We start from the raw sequence: 19,157 nt of genomic DNA, 5'->3' as shown, positions 1-19,157 counted from the left end.
ACACTGGAAAAGGGGAAGTTTTAATTGTGGAATGTGGAACTTGTCATCCTGACAAGTTTATGATTGTGAAAACTAGCAGGTTATTTTTAAATTTATTTAATAGCAAACTTAACATAATATATGAAAAAATATTTGTCCGACAAATATGATGGGCATTTTAATAAGTCCGACACGTAGAATATTATGTTACATGACAGGAATTATATTGGTAATAAATACCAGTCTGATTTTTGCATGAGATTTTAATGAAAGGGTAACAAATCAATTGGAAGTTTTGTCCGGCAAAATGCATGAGACATTTTCGTAGTCTGACGTTCGAAACCTGTAACCTGTTCCACAATTAAAACTTCCCCTGTTCCAGTGTTCCTGTGTGTCAGTAATACTTCTGGTGGCAGAGCTATACTGCCGTGCTAAGCCCAAAGGCGGGAACTGATTTTTTATCGAAAATGAGATTTTTGTATTTTTAGGTAAAATAGGGTATTTAGTATATATTTATAAAGCTTTTGGAGTTGTAGAAGCATTATATTTTAAATAAAATTGCAATTTTGTTAACGGTATCTACACTTTTCAGTTAAAATACTAAGCCATTTGGCGGCAAATGTTAAATACTATGGCGTTTTGACGGTATCTGCTACAGTTGCCGTCCATATACCTTAGCATATTGCACTTACCGCTAATCTACTTTCAAGAATGCTACGCCTACATTTAGAAACCGCCAAATCGCCTTAGTATTACAAAGTAAATTCGGCCTAACTTTACAATAAATTATTGTGTTAGTTAAAAGAGTTGTGTGTGTGTGTGTTCACAAAGAGGGGATGGCATTAGATAGTTAGTAAAAGAAATAATTAGCGAGGATGGTAAGAAATTCTCGAGTTTATTATATCTATTTAAATGTATTTTCATTTTTGTTTATAATATTTCAAGAATTAACCAAATTATGTTGTCCTAAACAATATGAATCTGCCCCAAGTGGATGATTTTTTATATCTTGAACTAGGCAGTAAGAGATTTTCATATTTAAAAAATATGTCTTTTTTTTAATTAGGTTTTAAAAACTTAATAATATATCCACACGCTCTCCACAAACATTTTTAGAAAAAGATACTTAAAATAGGTATTATGTTTTTTAGAAAATCAAGTAGAGTCGAGTAAGAGTTGTGAACCACGAGGTGATAACACTGAAGACAATATTGTAGAAAGAGAAAAAATTATTGTAAAGCAATTACAAGAGGTGAAAAAAACTATGTTCAGCCTATACAGGCGCAAGGTTTGTTTCATACTTTGTTTCAAGGTTTGTTTCAGTTTTCTGTATATTTAAACCCTTTGTTGGTCGTACATGGGATTAGAATTAGCAGTCCCATTGATTGCATTTTTTTTTGTTTAAATACAAGCTAATATCATTGCTTAACTAGATAATGTCTAGTAGTCTAGTTATACAATGCTATTATAGATACGGGATTGTAGATTTGGGATATCTTTATTTAATCTTTTGAGAATTCTTTACGTAAGTTTTATACAAAAATGCTGGTTTTATTCCTTTATAAATTTTCTAAGAATGCGTCAGGTACCTGGATAATAATCCAAAAATTTTTTTGCATATTTTAAAAATCTTATATATCCCATAATTAGGTATTTTTAGGTCTAAAAGACAATGGTCATGATATTTTAATCATAACATATAACTAGTTTGTACAATACAACTAATAAAATGTTAAAATTTGCCCTAATTACTGTAAATTATGGTATTTTCCCAAATATAATATTGTGAAATACCCAATAATATAACAATACATAATAATATTAGGGCAGGTGTCGGCGATCATAAAAATCTTGAAGCTCTATAATAACTCAGGCCTGTCGTAAAATAGCAAACCTTTGTCGCTAAGAAACAAAATAAAAATAGCTGAGAAAGTCAAAAGTATGGTTTACAATCACATTCACAGTTGAAGAATTCTTTAAAACTTTAAAACGCTTCAGCAGATGTTTAAACATCTATAACAATCTGAACGAATTCTGTTTAGTATAAGTACAGTTCTGCCCAAATTATTAGACGCACTATAAAAGATTTTATAAAAAATATTAGTTATGAGGTAATACCATTGTATTGTAATACTAAATAGGTTTTGTATATGTACCAGACACAAATTATATTGTTTGGTGGTCTATTAAATTGTCTATATTGAATCACAAATAGAACATTAATATTAATGAACCAATATGTATTTATTGACTCTTGAAAGAAACAGATACAACTACAACTAAATATTGTCAATTTGTTGTTGTCATATTTTAGCTCAACAAAGTAATAACATTTAATAGTACTTTAATTCTTTCAATTTAATAAACTGTAATACACAGAAAAGCTTTTTATTTCATATCAATCACAACTGTAAACCACATACCGCTAATAGGCTTAGTTTTATAGTAAGTTTTGATAAAACGTTTTAGCGGTATCTACCTCTTTTTATATAAAACTTTGTTTTAAAATATAATTAATGGGTCCCTTAATAAACTGGGGCATATATCCATGCATAAAAACTATTAGCTAGTCCATAAATCCCTTACGGGACAAAATTTTAGCACTCAATTTTGAAATCGATTTTGCCACCATTTTGTGAAATGTTAGTTACCGCCTTTGGGCCTAGCGCGGCAGTATAGCGCCCTAAGTCCGGGATTCATTTGATGTATAATAAAATACCTTCTTTTCACTATAATTATATTTGAACTTCACAGTGTTCATTTAACCATAACAACGGTCTATATGTAAATAATAACAATTTCACGTTTAGTGCATTATTGCTTCATCGAATGACTAACAATGGATATCAATGAATCGTCGCGTCTTCTCGTCGGTTTTTATATACAATACTAAATCACAACATGCATGGTTTACTAGCGGTTAATGCCGATCATATGTACCCTAATATAAACTATATTATATTTTGTTTCGTAGAATTTCTGTTCAATGCTAAGGGTTAACGTACCACGTTACACTTGTACATCAAAGTTTGTCCGACTAGACACCGTTAAACTATTAACAAACTTTCAGCTTTTTATTAATAAACTATTTATTAGCACACGAGTTCCAGGCCTATAAGGGCTACAAAAAAACTACAAACTTAAGAAATACAAATAGTTTTTGTACAAGTAGGAATAATTTGTATTTGTTTTCTGGTAGACCAGGGCGCATCTGTAAAAATATTAGTACATTTGGACGTTGAGAGGTGACTCAAATTTTTTTGCAGAACTTGCTTGAAAATAACTCAAATAATAATATTTGAGTTATCCTCCCTCTCAAAACGGTCCGGAACATTGTTTAAATAATCAAAATGTCAAAAAATGAACGAAAAATTTAATTTTTTTCTTCGTTTTTTGACTATAACTTTAAGAGTATTCATTTCCGAGAAAAGTTGTATTGACATAAAAGTTGTGTAATTAAATTTTCTACAATATAGAGTTGGTTAAAAATTTAAAAAATAGTCACCCTTGTTGCAAAATAGCAATAATTGGGAAAAAACTATACAAAAACAAGTATTCGCATTTTACGTTTTTCAACCATTTATGCTAAACTCAGGACCTTCAAATTTCACCCAGAAAAACTATATGATTCAGTTAAATAAAACTGTAAATTTCATTAAGATCGGTTCAACAGATTTTGCTAAATAAATTTTGCAATCCAGCTTTCGCAAAAAAAATTCATTTTTTCAAACTGTTACAGGACTGAAAATAAAGTAGATAGCAAGTTGAAATTTTTTTTCTTATAGAAGTGTACTGTACCTTTCATTTGCAATTTGCAAAACTAAAATCGATTAACCACCACGGCGTCAGGAATTTTTTTAAATAAACATTAATTATTGGTGTTGCGCGCAGGACACCGGATAGTTTGCTCTGATTGGGCATTTCAATGACCTTTGATAATTATTGATACATTTGAGTTTTTATTACATTTCGATATAAATAAATAAATTTGTTTATTGCAAAATAAAAACACATACTCTATCCTTTGAAATAACACTTTTTTTAGCAAAAACTTTCTTTGTTCATATATTTTAGCTTGAGAATAAAAGTTTATTATTTTTAAACATATACAATTGTTTAAACAATATTTCACAAACAATAATAAAATTAGTTTGATTTTTGTGGAATTAAAATATTAAAATACAACAAAATATAGAGTAAGAAAATAATATATTAGATGAAGATTGGAAGAAATTTTGGTGGAAATCAACTTCATGTGAATCGAACACCGCTGTCCTGCGCGTAGCACCAATAATTAATGTCTATTTAAGAAAATTCCTGACGCCGTGGTAGTTAATCGATTTTAATTTTGCTGACTGCAAGTGAAAGATACAGTACACTTCTATATGCCAAAAAAATTTCAACTTGCTGTCTGCTTTATTTTCAGTCCTGTAACATTTTGAAAAAATGAATTGTTTTTGCAAAAGCTGGATTGCAAAATTTATTTTGCAAAATCTATTAAACCGATCTTAATGAAATTTGCAGTATTGTTTTACTGCATCATACTCTTTTTTTGGGTGAAATATGAAGGTCATAAGTGTAGCATAAATGGTTGAAAAACGTATAATGCGAATACTTGTTTTTGTATGATTTTTTTCGCAATTATTGCTATTTTGCAACAAGGGTGACTATTTTTTCAACTTTTAACTAATTCTATATTGTAGGAAATTTAATTACGCAACTTTTATGCCAGTACATCTTTTCTGGGAAATTAATACTTTTAAAGTTATAATCAAAAAACGAAGAAAAAAATCGAATTTTTCCTTCATATTTTGACATTTTAATTATTTAAACAATTTTCCGGACCTTTTTGAGAGCGAGGATAACTCAAATATTATTATTTGAGTTATTTTCAAGCAATTTCTGCAAAAAAATTTGAGTCACCTCTCAACGTCCATCTCAAAACAGATGGGCCCTGGACTATGGGATTATTTTGTGAAAGTATTTTAACATTATAAGGCGCGAGATGATGAAGTGAGTATTAATGACACAAGCTTATCTTTTAATACGAGTGCGAGAATTGCTTGTGCTTCTTCTTCTGCTTCTCCTCGTATGTTTGTTCAAAGAAACTATACAATACTTCATCATTTTCTATTATCAAATTACACTAACTATGCGTTCGGTTGTTCACTTTTCATCCGAACGCTCCCATCACCAAAAAGGATTCGTATTCGAAGGGATAAAGCACGTATTAATAGTAAAATCATGTCTGGGGTCCAGATACTAATCTACCGGAAACTGTTCCAATGCTTGCCATAATTTTCAAAGGATAATTTAGTGCCTATTCGGATGTAGGTTAAAGCTGTCCTATAATGAATAATTTATTGTGCTTTTAAATATGAACGAAAATAGATAAAATAGTAAATATTTTATTGTGTAATTTTCTTAAAGAAGATATTACTTTAGATGTATGTATTAAACTTACAATACTTCTTGTTTCCGCTATTTAGGGGAGTGCAATTAGAACGAAAACATGCATTGTTTCGGAAAAATTCAAACAAGCTTATATTTTTGTAAACTTATACATAAGCTCTTATACAGAAAACTGTTTTATTATCATTTTAACGGAAAAAAGTTATTCCTAATAAAATGCTCTGGATAGTCAAAAATCTAAAACTCAACCATCAGATATCAAATTTTATCAATTTTATACGAGTTATGTCTAAAATATGAATTTCGTTAAAGAGTAAAATACCTACCTTTATATTCCAGAATATCAAAAAATGCTATTATGAAAAGTTGTTTGAAATTAGAAACTCTGTCTAAATATACAATTACATCATTCTAATCGAAAAAAAAAAATTTCAATTTTTTCTCAAATTACGGAAGCTCATCATCATTTTGTTACAATTATGATAACTATTTTATTATCACTTTTACGAAAAAATTTATACTTCATAAAATGCTCTTCCTGGTCTAAAATCTAAGATACAGTCATCAGATATCGCACTTTTTAAATTTTATAAAAGGTTTTAAAGTTAAGAGTTAAGTGCCTTTATTATTTACAATATTTTAATTACAAGGATGTAATTTAACACTAAAACAAATTTTTTAATTCCAAACAACTCTTCTTAATAACAATTTTCGATATTGTGAAATGTAAAGGTACTTTACTCTTGAGTGAAAATCATATTTTTTGACATACCTCGTATAACATTAATTAAACTTGATATTTTATAATTGCATCTTAGATTATATATGATGCAGAGTATTTTATAAAGAATAACTTTTTTTCGTAAAACTGATAATAAAAAACTTATCAATAGGTTCCAAGTTACGCAGACATATTGTATAAATGCTAAAAAAATTTTTTGCCGAACATTTATTATTGCTTAAGCTTATTATTAATTGTATTTTAGGTAAGTTTTACAGAAAAAAGTTATGATCACTTTTTTATAAACATTTTTTTAGCTGGTAATTTTGGGTTTTTGTATTACATTTTTGTTATCTTCCTTATTTTTCTTAAAACTAAAAAGTTTATTTAATTTCTAAAGTAAAATAATTTAGTGCATTTTAAAGATTACATCCTAAGCTTTAAAAAGCACTTATAAAACTGTAATAGATCTGTTCAAACTTGAGTAATACCGTCGTAAAATGGTGGTAATTCTATAAAACTACGAAGATTTCAAAAATTACAAGTTTTGAGACATCATATCATTTGAATTAAATTCTTGAAATTTTTTTTGAATAAAACGTCATTTAGTAAAATACTTGAAAGGTAAGTTGTGCAAAATTGGGAGTTTTATAAGAAAAATTGTATTAGTTACACATTTTTAAATAATTTTTAAACAAAATTCATGTAAGGCTCACTTTCCGCCCACACCGTACTTAGGCCCCTACATTTTATTTCTTTCTATTATAACCATAAGATAGCTTAATTATTCTTCTTTCATCGTCAATTTGTAAAATTTTATTTGATCAATTAGTTAAAGAATTACATTAAAATAACTCAATTGTGCACTTCGCCGTACGTTAGTTTACAGTGCGCCAATGTTTGTGAGAAGGGTGACTTTAGCGTTATAAATAAACAAGAATGTGTGTGTACTTTGTACGCACGTAAGAAGTTATACTTCTACTACATATTATGTGATTTTTAAGACTATACCAAAAATTTAAAAAAATAAAAGAATAAAACGCACACAAACACATTGAAAAATGCCACAAAGAAAAAATGATTTCTGGACGATAATAATTGTTGGCAAAAATTTTAAATACGCATTTGCTGAAAAAAAAAATTATATAACAAATATACTTACAATCATAATATGCATAAAAAAATAAAAAAATAAAACTTGCATCGGGAATTGAACCCTTGAATTTCGTGCCGCTTTGACTCGTAATCGAAGCGTAGACTCACTCGTCCAATCGCACATTATTTATCATGTGGAAAAATACGGTAACTGAACGTTTTACTGTTTGACAATTGTTTTGAAAATTATGTAGTTTAAATTTTGTGGAAGAAAATATAAAAATATAACAAAACAGTAAGAAAACAATATATTAGATGAAGATTGGTAGAACTTTTGTTGGTAATCAAATTAAGTATGTAAATCAAAGCATTACATACCTACTAGATAAATAAATCTACGCCAAAAAATCATAATTTAAAAATAAAAATCGAACCTAATTTGGGATTTCTCTCTAAAATCCGCATTCTTGAGAAAACAAATGTATGTATTTCAACCTAATCCAAATGTATAATTACAATATGATTATAATAAAAACTAGGTACTTACCAAATTAGAATGAGTTTTCCTTATCCAAAATAGTCCAAAAGTCCAAAAATATAGGTATATGAAACCTATTTAAAAAGGCAGTATAACTATTAACTAACTTTTGTTTGTTGTTTCTTTTCACACAAATTTTAAAACGCAACAACCATAAATAATCTAACTACAGTTGTGCCACAGCCGCCATATTGAATAATTTTTGACATGTCATTTGAACATCCAATCAGAACAAAGTTATAATGCGCATGCGCCCGGTCGCTAGGTTTTCCCATATAAAATTTACCCTCTATCGCCGGTAAAGAAGTATAACTTCAAAAATTATAGAAGATACAGATTTAGTTTTAGAAAAATTTTTATATAAGTTTTTTTTTGTAAAATTTTCTGAATTTTTCAATGATCAAGTCAGTTTTTTTCTAAAATTTATATTTTCGGAATTATTTAAAAAAACATATAATTTCGTAGTTCATTTGTTAAATAAAAAACGAAGCACCCACTTCTCGAGTAGAACTTTTTGATATGTTGTTTATTAAACATTTCTTAATAAAATTACAAAAAGTTCTATCTTGTTTGATTTTTTCCGAAGTGAAAATCTCTATTCACTCCCCTAATTAGATTTGTTATTTTTTGAGTTTTTGACTTAGTTCTTGTTATAGGCCAGACTTTGGACTGCCTTTTTAAATATAGTTCATCTTTTTTCAAACTGGCGCGGCGTCTCGAATGAGCTTCTTTAAATGGTACGAAAGCTCCTTTCTTGACTAAGAGTCAGAGTGACATTAAGTGCCTCATCACGTGGCGGATAGAGGAATGTCTTCCAGATATGGACGATACCGGTGAAATGAAATACCCGGAGTCGACCAAAACTAGAACATATACAGCGACTCATCCACAGTAGACAGCTGCAAATAGCGTCTGTCACAGAATGGGCAGCTGAAAATAAATCCACCAACACGCAATTCAAACGCTGTGTTTCAAGTGCTAAAAATCCCATAATTAGTCCATTCTTTCACGGTTTTTGCTCTAAATTTTAAAGAACCGCTTGGTTTGACATGAAATTTGGCATACGTATAGCTTACATGTCAAAGAAAAAAAGTGATATTGTGCCGATGTGTGCTTTTGCCCTGGGGTGACTTTCACCCCCTCTTGGGGGTGAAAAAATATATGTCCAAAATAAGTCCGGAAATGGGTAAACTAACTAATTTTAAGTAACTTTCGTTCTATAGAGCTTTTTCGCCAAGTCAACACTTTTCGAGTTATTTGCGAGTCAATATGTTCATTTTTCAACAAAATAACCACATTTTTAGACGGTTTTTCGCAAATAACTCAAAAAGTAGGTATTTTGTCGAAAAAAACGTTCTTAGCAAAAATATAGCACATAAAAAAGTAAAAAAAAAAATCGTGTACACGTTAGGTCTCTGGATCTCGTAGAACCAGAGTTATAGCCAATGAAAAATAGATTCATATTCACCAAATCTCAAATAGAATAATTCGACGTGAAATATCCAAAAAATTAAGCACTTTTTGGGGAAAACCTATTTTAACTTTTTTAAAGTGTTTAAAAAAAGCTTTATTTTTGTTTTTACAAAAAGTTTCTAGCATTAAATTTAAGCAAGTTACGCTCAAAATAAAGTTGGTCCCTTTTGTTTTTGCAAAAAAAAATCGGGATGACCACCCCCTAATTAGCAACTTAAATGAAATTAATCGTTACCGCTCCACAAATTATTTTACTTATGTTGTGTTTATATGATATGTAAGTTTGATCGAGTCAAAGTGCTTATTTTTGAAACAATTTGGTTTCAAAGTATAATTTTTAAAAATTTAAATTTTGAAAAATATGCTTTTTTTCAAAATAACTTAAAAATTGTTAGAGATACCAAAAATATCGAAAAACAAAAATAGTCAGATTTGCTTTTCTGAATATCATGTATTTTTTTGTTTTTCTGTTAGACAAAAATTGATTAGGATTTGGTGTTTCTAAATTTGCATACATTCGTGATCAGTGACTCGTTCAACCCCTTTTAACTACAGCCCTTTCAATAATAAGGATTTTGAACCGATGAAACTTACAGATCATATAAACAATATATACACGAGTCAAGAAACTTGTGAAGTCGTAACGATTAAGTTCATTTAAGATACTAATTAGGGGGTGACTTTCTCGATTTTTTTACCAAAACCAAAAGGGACTAACTTTATTTTGAGCGTAACTTGTTTAATTTTGGTGTTAGAATTTTTTTTTATAAAACAAAAATGAAGCTTTTTTTAAACACTTTAAATAAGTTGTAATGAATTTTCCCCGAAATGTGCTTAATTTTTGGTTATTTCACGTTAAAATATTCCATTTGGAATTTGACGAATATGAACCTATTTTTCATTAGCTATAACTCTGCTTCTACTAGGTGTAGAGACGTGATATATACACCATTTTTTTAAATTATTTACAGGCTATATTTTTGCTAAAAATGGTTTTTCGACAAAATACTTACTATTTGAGTTATTTACGAAAAACCTTCTAAAAGTGTGGTTATTTTGTTGAAAAAATGAACATATTCACTGTCAAATAACTCGAAAATATTGACTTGGTGAAAAAACTCTATAGAACAAAAGTTACTTAAAATTAGCCAGTTTATCCATTTCCTGACTTTCTTTGGACGAATATTTTTTCACCACCAATAGGGGGTGAAAACCACCCCCAGGGCAAAAGCACATATCGGCACAATATCACTTTTTTTCTTTGACTTGTTACCTATGTGTATGCCAAATTTCATGTCAATCCAAGCGGTTCTTTAAAATTTAGAGGTTTTGCAATATTTTACCGTTAAAGAACGGACTAAATGGCGAATTTTTAAAGCATATTGATGTGTAGGTACACCAAGTGGATATATCAGTATTTGACAAACCCCACATCTTGGTAGAGGCCAACCTCATAGCCCGATCAAAGAACAATCTGACCCCAAAAAAAATAAAGGAAGAATGAAAATTTGGGAATAGGTAGTTGAAATTGTCCATTATTATATAAGAAAAAGTTTACAATTCTACAACCCCTCCATTTAACAAAAATTGGGGGGTGAAAACCATCTCGGGGGTGAAAAAATATACATTCAAAATAAGACCGGAATTAGATAAAATGACTAATTCTAAGCAACTTTTGTTCTATAGAGTTTTTTCACTTAGTCAATAATTTTTGAGTTATTTGCGAGTGAATATGTTCATGTTTAACAAAATAAAACATGTTTTTGGACTGTTTTTCGGATATAACTTAAAAAGTAAGTATTTTAGCAAAAAAAATATTCTTAGCAAAAATATAGCCCATAAGAAATTGAAAAAAATGGTGTATACATGAGGTCTATATATCAGTAGAAGCAGAGTTGCAGCTAATGCAAAGTAGGTTCTTCTTCGTCAAATTCCAAATCGGATATTTCAATGTGAAATAACCGAAAAACAGAGCACTTTTAGGGGAAAATTCATTTTAACTTTTTTAAATTGTTTAAAAAAGGTTTATTTTTGTTTTTTAAAAAAACTTGTAATATTAAAAGTAAGTGAATTACGCTCAAAATATTGTTGGTCCTTTTATTTTTTTATAAAAAAAATCGCGAAAATCACCCCCCAATTATTATGACATGTACATTTTAATATTACCACTTCACAAGTTCCTTTGTCTATGTATTATTTATATGATCTGTAAGTTTCATAGGTTCAAAGTGCTTCGTTTGGAAAAAGCTGTAGTTAAAATGACTTGAACGGGTAACTAATCACGAGTTTAGGCAAATTTTGAACAGCCATAGCATAATCAATTTTTGTCTAACAAGAAAACAAAAAATCAAAAATTTTCAGAAAAGCAAAACGTACATTTTATTACTCTTTGAGATTTTTGGTATTCCTAATTGTTTTTAAGTTAATTCCATAAACAATTACGATATTTTTCACAATTAAAAAAAATGTTTTATATTAAACCCAATTTTTTTCAAAACAGCATTTTGAACCAATGAAACTTAGATACTATAAACAATACATAAGTAATGTAACTTGTAAAGCGGTAACGATTAATTTTATTTGAGAAGCTAATTAAGGAGTGATTTTCGCCATTTTTTTACCAAATAATAAAAGGGAACAAAAATATTTTGAGCGTAACTCACTTACTTTTAATGTTAGAAGTTTTTTTAAAAAACAAAAATAAACCTTTTTTTAAACAATTTAAAAAAGTTGTATTAAATTTTCCCCGAAAAGCGCTCTGTTTTTTGGTTATTTCACGTTGAAATATTCGATTTGCAATTTGACGAAGAAGAACCTACATTTCATTAGCTGCAACTCTGCTTCGACTGGATCTGCAAACCTCACGCATACACCATTTTTTTTCAATTTTTTATTAGCTATATTTTTACTAACAATATTGTTTTCGCTAAAATACTTACTTTTTGAGTTATTTCCGAAAAACCGTCCAAAAACATTTTTTTTTTTTGTTAAAAATGAACACATTCACTCGCAAATAACTCGAAAAGTATAGACTTGGTAAAAAAACTCTATAGAACTAAAGTTACTTAGAATTAGTAATTTTATCCAATTCCGGATTTATTTTGAACGTATGTTTTTTACCCCCGAGAAAAAATTTTTCACCCCGTATTTTCCAATTTTTGTAAAATGGAGGGGATGTAGAATTGTAAACTTTTTCTTATATAATAATAGACAATTTCAACTACCTATTCCCAAATTGTCATCCTTCCTTTATTTTTTTGGAGGTTTTCGTAAAATTTTGCGTTCCCTGATCGCAATCGGGCTATCAAGGATTCTGTGGGAGGTACAAATTTGATAATAAAAGTGGAGAGAACATCAGAAGGATCGAAAAAACTATATTTTGCATGTAGCAGCATATAACGCCAGAAATGTCTTACCAGAAACATTTATATAAATAAAAAGCGAAATACAAACATTAACTGGAACATAATAGGAGTACCTATTATGTCATGTAAGAGAAGTCAGAAGAAAAGGAGGAAGTTTGAACACACTCAAATCAGTTCAAATTTTTTATCCCTTTCTACAAAATTGGAAGCGAAGGTACCTCAGTAGGCGATATTGGGTTCTTTGTTCACAAAATTCATATTAGTGGGCAGCAAAGTATGCTAAATGTGCAGTCACTCGAGCGTTTTGGGGACCTATTGGGTTGTTAAGAGTAGGTACTAAAACCAAAAAAAGTTAAGTTTAGTTTTTCATTTTAGTGGGGACTGGTCCATTTTTAATTTAATTTTCCATTTCCAACAATCGTTTTTTTTTAGATTATAGCGCCATCTATCCATAATTCGAAAACATATCTCCAATAAAAATTACTTATTTTTACGTTAGGAATCCAAATCTACAATAAAAAAATGAGGGCTCCTATTTAAGATTTTAATGTGACCCCCCACCTCACCTCCGTGGGGGGTGCCACTCGATAGATCTTTTTGCCACCTCACCTCGGTGTTTGGTGCCATTCGATAGCTTTTTCAAAAATATTGAATACGTGTATTTTTCAGTTTTTCGATCTGATGTTCATTTCGCGAAATATCGCGGGATTCGTATTTAAAATATTAAATTTACCCCCACTCCTCTCCGTAGGAAGTCGTGTATTCGATAGATTTTTGAAAAATATTGGGAACGTATTTTTTAGTTTTTCGATCTGTCATTCATTTCGCGAAATATTCGCTTTTTTTTGTGAAACTTTCAGACTCACTCATTTCCTTATGTATAGTCCATCCGCTATAACTTTTCCCATGCGGTACGATTCATTTTCAATCAAATTAAGTCAAAACATAAATTGAAATAAACGTCGATGTGTATATACATTTTGTATACTGTATACTATATACTGCACACATCGGCGTACGTTTCACTTTGTTTTGACTTAATTTGATTGAAAATGAATCGTACCTCATGGGAAAAGTTATAGCGGACGGACTATAATTATGTAATCATATGTCAATAATCATGTGTATTATATTTCTGACAACGAGAAATTATATACATAGAAACCTTTAGTAACAAGTTTTACTAAGGGTGGACATTTTGTGCTCACCCATATTTAACTCAAGATATTACTTTCATTTTTAAAAATATCGGTAGAACCAAATTAACATTCGATAAACCATCGTCTTTTTAACAATAAATAATTTTTGGAAAAATTTTGGAACACGTAATAAATATGTTACAAGAGAATACTCATTAGGTGAATACTTTCTATCCACCCTTGGGTGTTTAAGGGTTAATCTCAGTGCAACCAACTTGAACAGCCCAGATATTTATTTAGTTATTTATTTATTTACTGAAATTTGCATCCACCAGGTATAAACCCATAAAGGTGTACATAAGAAAACTACATTGAATGAACGCTTGATGACAAAAATATAAAATGAAATAAATAATAACCAAAAATTTTCTGTTGTTAATACACATACACAATAATAAAAAACAAAGATCTTAATAAAGAAAAATAACATGACATCAATTCGGTAAGCTATTGCATATTTCGCGTTTAAAGATGTTAAAACTAAGAAAAAAAATGTGCACAGATCTTAAGTTATTTACACTTCTGCACATACTTTTTATCGGACAATAGAAATTATGTTGCGAATTAGGCACCGAAATATAAAAAGTTACACCTGAACGAGACACAGCTCGTGGTACATTAAAGTCTATAAGACTAAGCAAAACATCGCTATTAATTAGACAATTAACAATTTTGAAGATGAATATTAGGCCGTTTATTTCACGCTGCTTACGCAGTGAATGGAATCCACACTCAGAAAGGAGTAAATTATAGCTGTAGCCTCTAACCGGATAGCTGTAATATTTTTTGAGGTAACAATACCTTAACACATTCGCGGACACGCTGTCATTTTATACACGTATTCTTATGGAATAAATGACTTCATTTGCAGTCATGACCGCGAATGTGTTAAGAATCTTTTTTGAACAGATTCAAGATTAGAGACAAGTTCTGCATGACTAGGATTCCATACCACGATGCAGTAATTAAGTTTACTACTAACTAGTCCAAAATATATACTACGCAAAGCTTCAACAGACGTTACATCTCTGCAGCTTCTATTAATATATCCTAAAGATTTGGTTGCTTTAGAGACCACGGTATTAATATGAGTTGAGAATGTTAATCTACTGTCAAATATAACACCAAGATCTTTAAACTCTGTGGTAGAGGACAGTAAAATGTTGTTGACCTTATAACCAAAATGTATGTTATTGATCTTTCGTGTATAGGACATTACTTTACATTTCTTCATATTTAAGGATAGTTGATTATTGAAACACCATTCATTAATGGCAGAGATATCCTGTTGAAGTTTAACGCAGTCGAAAATATGGTTAATTCTGCGAAATATTTTCATATCGTCCGCATACAACAGTGTTTCAGAGTCTACGATGGAGCAGATATCGTTAACGAAAAGGAGAAATAATAAGGGACCCAGATTTGATCCCTGAGGTACTCCAGACATGGCAACAAAACGAAAAGATCGAAAGCCTTGATATGCTGCTATAGGTATGTTGATTTGTTTCTAGATCCTCTAGTTAGACTCTGCAGAGATGCAACAGGTGAAAATTTAATTAACATACATGATAATGCATCTCCACTAGCGAAGTGCTAACAGAAGATATCACTATTCTGAAGTGGCCTGCTTGCTCACTCGACCTTAACCCTATAGAGCATTAATTTGTGAGATATACTTAAAAAGAGAATTAGAGTTCGCCAGGATAATCTACAAAACACCGTATAGCTAGTACAAACTGCTCAACAACCTACCACAACAAAATAAATAAAACAATATTAATTTTTTATTGATTTTAAAACAAATAGTTTTAATTTATTATTTCAGGAATTTATTTTTGCAGATAATATTATTGTTACTAAATAACAGATGATTCTATGTTTGGTTGTGTGTATATTGTAACCGAAGAATTTCCTCTGTCTTGCAAGGAAAGTTAATTACAGGGAATGTTTTTGAATAAATTCTCGTATTGCAATGGGACTAATCAATATTTCAACGGTTTAATTATTTAAGCAGTTAAGCGCTCTACTACAGACTGCTTCTGTTTGAAATAATAGAACAATAGGGAAATTATAAAATGAATGCAGTTTGAGTGACCACATCTGATGACCTGTCCTCCGATCACTCCCCGATAATAATCACAATACATTCAAAGATCTTAAAAAAAGAAATGCCCCCTACATTATATAATAAAAAAACCAATTGGGATGAATACAGAAACAATTTAGATAACCTAATATCACTAAATATACCACTTAAAACAGAAAATGATATAGACGTCGCGACAGAAGACCTAACGACAAAAATTCAACAGGCTGCATGGAATGCAACCCCAATAATATACCGAGAAGGAGAAGCAAACGAACTACCCCAATCAATTAAAGAGAAAATAAATATTAAGAGAAAACTGAGAAAACAATCTCATGGATATAAAACAGAACACTAGAAAATAGAAGAAAATATAACAGAGCTACCACAGAATTAAAACAGATATTATCGAACAGTAAAAATGAAAACATTAAGAATTATTTAGAATCTCTAACCCCAACGGAAGCCTCAGACTACGCACTATGGAGGGATACAAAAAAGCTTAAACTACCTCAACAGTTTAATCCTCCAATTAGAAACGGAAATTAATGGGCAAGAAATGACAAATAAAAATCAGAAGTCTCTACTGAACCCTTAAAAAAAGTATTCCATCCATACGATCCAGAGCAGCATTCAGAAGATAAAGAAATGGACGAAACACTTAATGCACCCTTCTAAATGGACCTGCCTATAAAAAAATTCTAGTAAGTGAAACCAGAAAGATAATAATGAATGAACTTGACATTAAAAAGCACCAGGATATGATCTTATCACAGGAAAAGTGCTTCAGGAATCAACACCCAAATGCTTTAAATTACTAACATATATCTTCAATGCCGTCCTCAAACTAGGGTACTACCCAAAGATCTGGAAAGTAGCACAAATAATAATGATCCCTAAACCAGGCAAAAAATTAGAAGAAGTTACCTCTTATCGACTTATTAGCTTGCTACCAACTATCTCAAAAATTTTCGAGAAAATATACGTCAAAAAGCTGAAGTCGATAACAGAAATGATGCACTTAATTCCAGAATACCAACTTGGATTCCGAAACAAACATGGCACTATCGAACAAGTACATAGAATAGTTAACAAGATTAATGATGACTTCCAACAAAAACGTTATTGTTCTGCTGCATTTATTGATATGTCACAAGCATTCGATAAAGTTTGGCATATTGGACTCTTCTACAAAATTAAGAAGCTACTTCCATATCCCCACTTCCTGTTACTAAAATCTTACCTAACCAAGAGACACTTCCTTGTCAGACAAAATCAAGAACGCCATAAAATCAGGGGTACCACAGGGCAGTGTACTCGGACCTATCCTGTATTTGTTGTACACAAGTGATTTTCCTACTACACCGATGGTTACAATAGCCACATTTGCGGACGATACAGCTGCTCTCTCTTCACACGAAGACCCAAAGATGGCATCAAGACAACTTCCAATCTGCCTTAACAAGATACAAAAATAGCTGTCGAAATGGCGCATGAAAGCTAACGAACTAAAATCTACACATGTAACATTTACACTCCGTAAAGAAACTTGCCCACCAGTACAACTTAACAACAACAATTTACCTCAAGCCGAAGATGTAAAATACTTGGGAATCCACCTAGACAGAAGACTAACATGGCGAAAACATATTTTCACTAAACGCAAACAGTTAGGACTAAAGCTAAGCCGTCTATATTGAATTATCGGCAGAAACTCGAAGTTGTCTCTAGAAAACAAACTACTGGTCTACAAAGCCATTATAAAGCCCATTTGGACCTACGGTATCCAGCTCTGGGGAGCAGCTTCTAATAGCAACCTAAATATAATACAAAGGTTCCAAAACAAGACGATAAGGCTGATTCTTGATGCTCCATACTACGTACCCAACTACGTGATCCAACGAGACTTCCAACAGTGCAAGAGGTAATAAGTGAATATAGTGCAACATATCGCGAAAGAGTGTCTGAACATCCTAACGAGTTAGCCAAGCGGTTGTTTGAAGACTTACATGAACATGAAGAAAGAGGATTAAAAAAATTCAAACCAAGAGACTTAATTAATAGGTTTAAGTAATTAGTAATATACATATCTTTGTAAATAATAACATATTGTAAATATTAGAGGTAATGCCACAAAGTTAGCAATATCTACATTATAAAACAGGGTGCTTAATGGAGCATCCTGTACATGTCATAATCATTTATCAACAAAGACGCTAATTGTCATTACTGATAGATTGCAGAATAAAGGAGAAAAAAAAGCAATTAGTCATTTTATCCATTTCCGGACTTACTTTGGTCGTATATATTTTCACCCCCAAAAGGGGGTGAAAACCACCCCCAGGGTAAAAGCACACATCGGCACAATATCACTTTTTTTCTTTGACTTGTTAGCTATGTGTATGCCAAATTTCGTGTCAATCCAAACGGTTCTTTAAAATTTAGAGGATTTGCAATATTTTACCGTTAAATAACGTACTATTTTAATTTATTATTCATTTATAATTTATTATTTTTGCAGATAATATTATTGTTATTGAATAACAGATGATTCTATGTTTGGTTGTGTGTATATTGTAACCGAAGAATTTCCTCTGTCTTGCAAGGAAAGTTAATTACAGGGAATGTTTTTGAATAAATTCTCGTATTGCAATGGGACTAATCAATATTTCAACGGTTTAATTATTTAAGCAGTTAAGCGCTCTACTACAGACTGCTTCTGTTTGAAATAATAGAACAAACAATAGGGAAATTATAAAATGAATGCAATTTGAACTTCAGACACTCTCTACGTTGGCTACTGCGAATTTAAGCTCTCACTTTACACTTTGTTACTCGATATGGATAAAGTTTAAAGTGTTCAATTAAAGCTCCTAATCACGAAATACGTCAACCACGGTTATTCAAAATAAATTAATGTTCAACTTAGTACATAAACGCCACAGACGTGAATAGCATTTATTTTTATTACCTTTTTGGTCTTTGATCTTTTACTTGTAGTGTAACTCAGTTTACTGTTTACAACAGTGCGAACTGGGAAGTAATAACTATATTACTGGAGAAATTATAAGTCTCCCGATACCTACAAAACATGGTAAAGGAATACTCCTAAAGTAGAAGTGTTAATATAGCGAGTGGAGATGTGATGCAGACATCGGCACGGTTGTCACAAGTGCAGTCCAAGGATCGTTGCTGAAACATCCTCTACAATAACATACTAGAAGGAGATCTAGGAGAAGACACAGAGAATATAGCTTACGCGGTTGACCTGGTCGTTCTAGTAGAGCAC

This window comes from Diabrotica virgifera, chromosome 8 (assembly GCF_917563875.1).
Source record: "Diabrotica virgifera virgifera chromosome 8, PGI_DIABVI_V3a".
NCBI classification, from domain to species: domain Eukaryota; kingdom Metazoa; phylum Arthropoda; class Insecta; order Coleoptera; family Chrysomelidae; genus Diabrotica; species Diabrotica virgifera.
The sequence above is the reverse complement of the archived record's forward strand: the minus strand, read 5'-3'. Positions refer to the sequence as shown.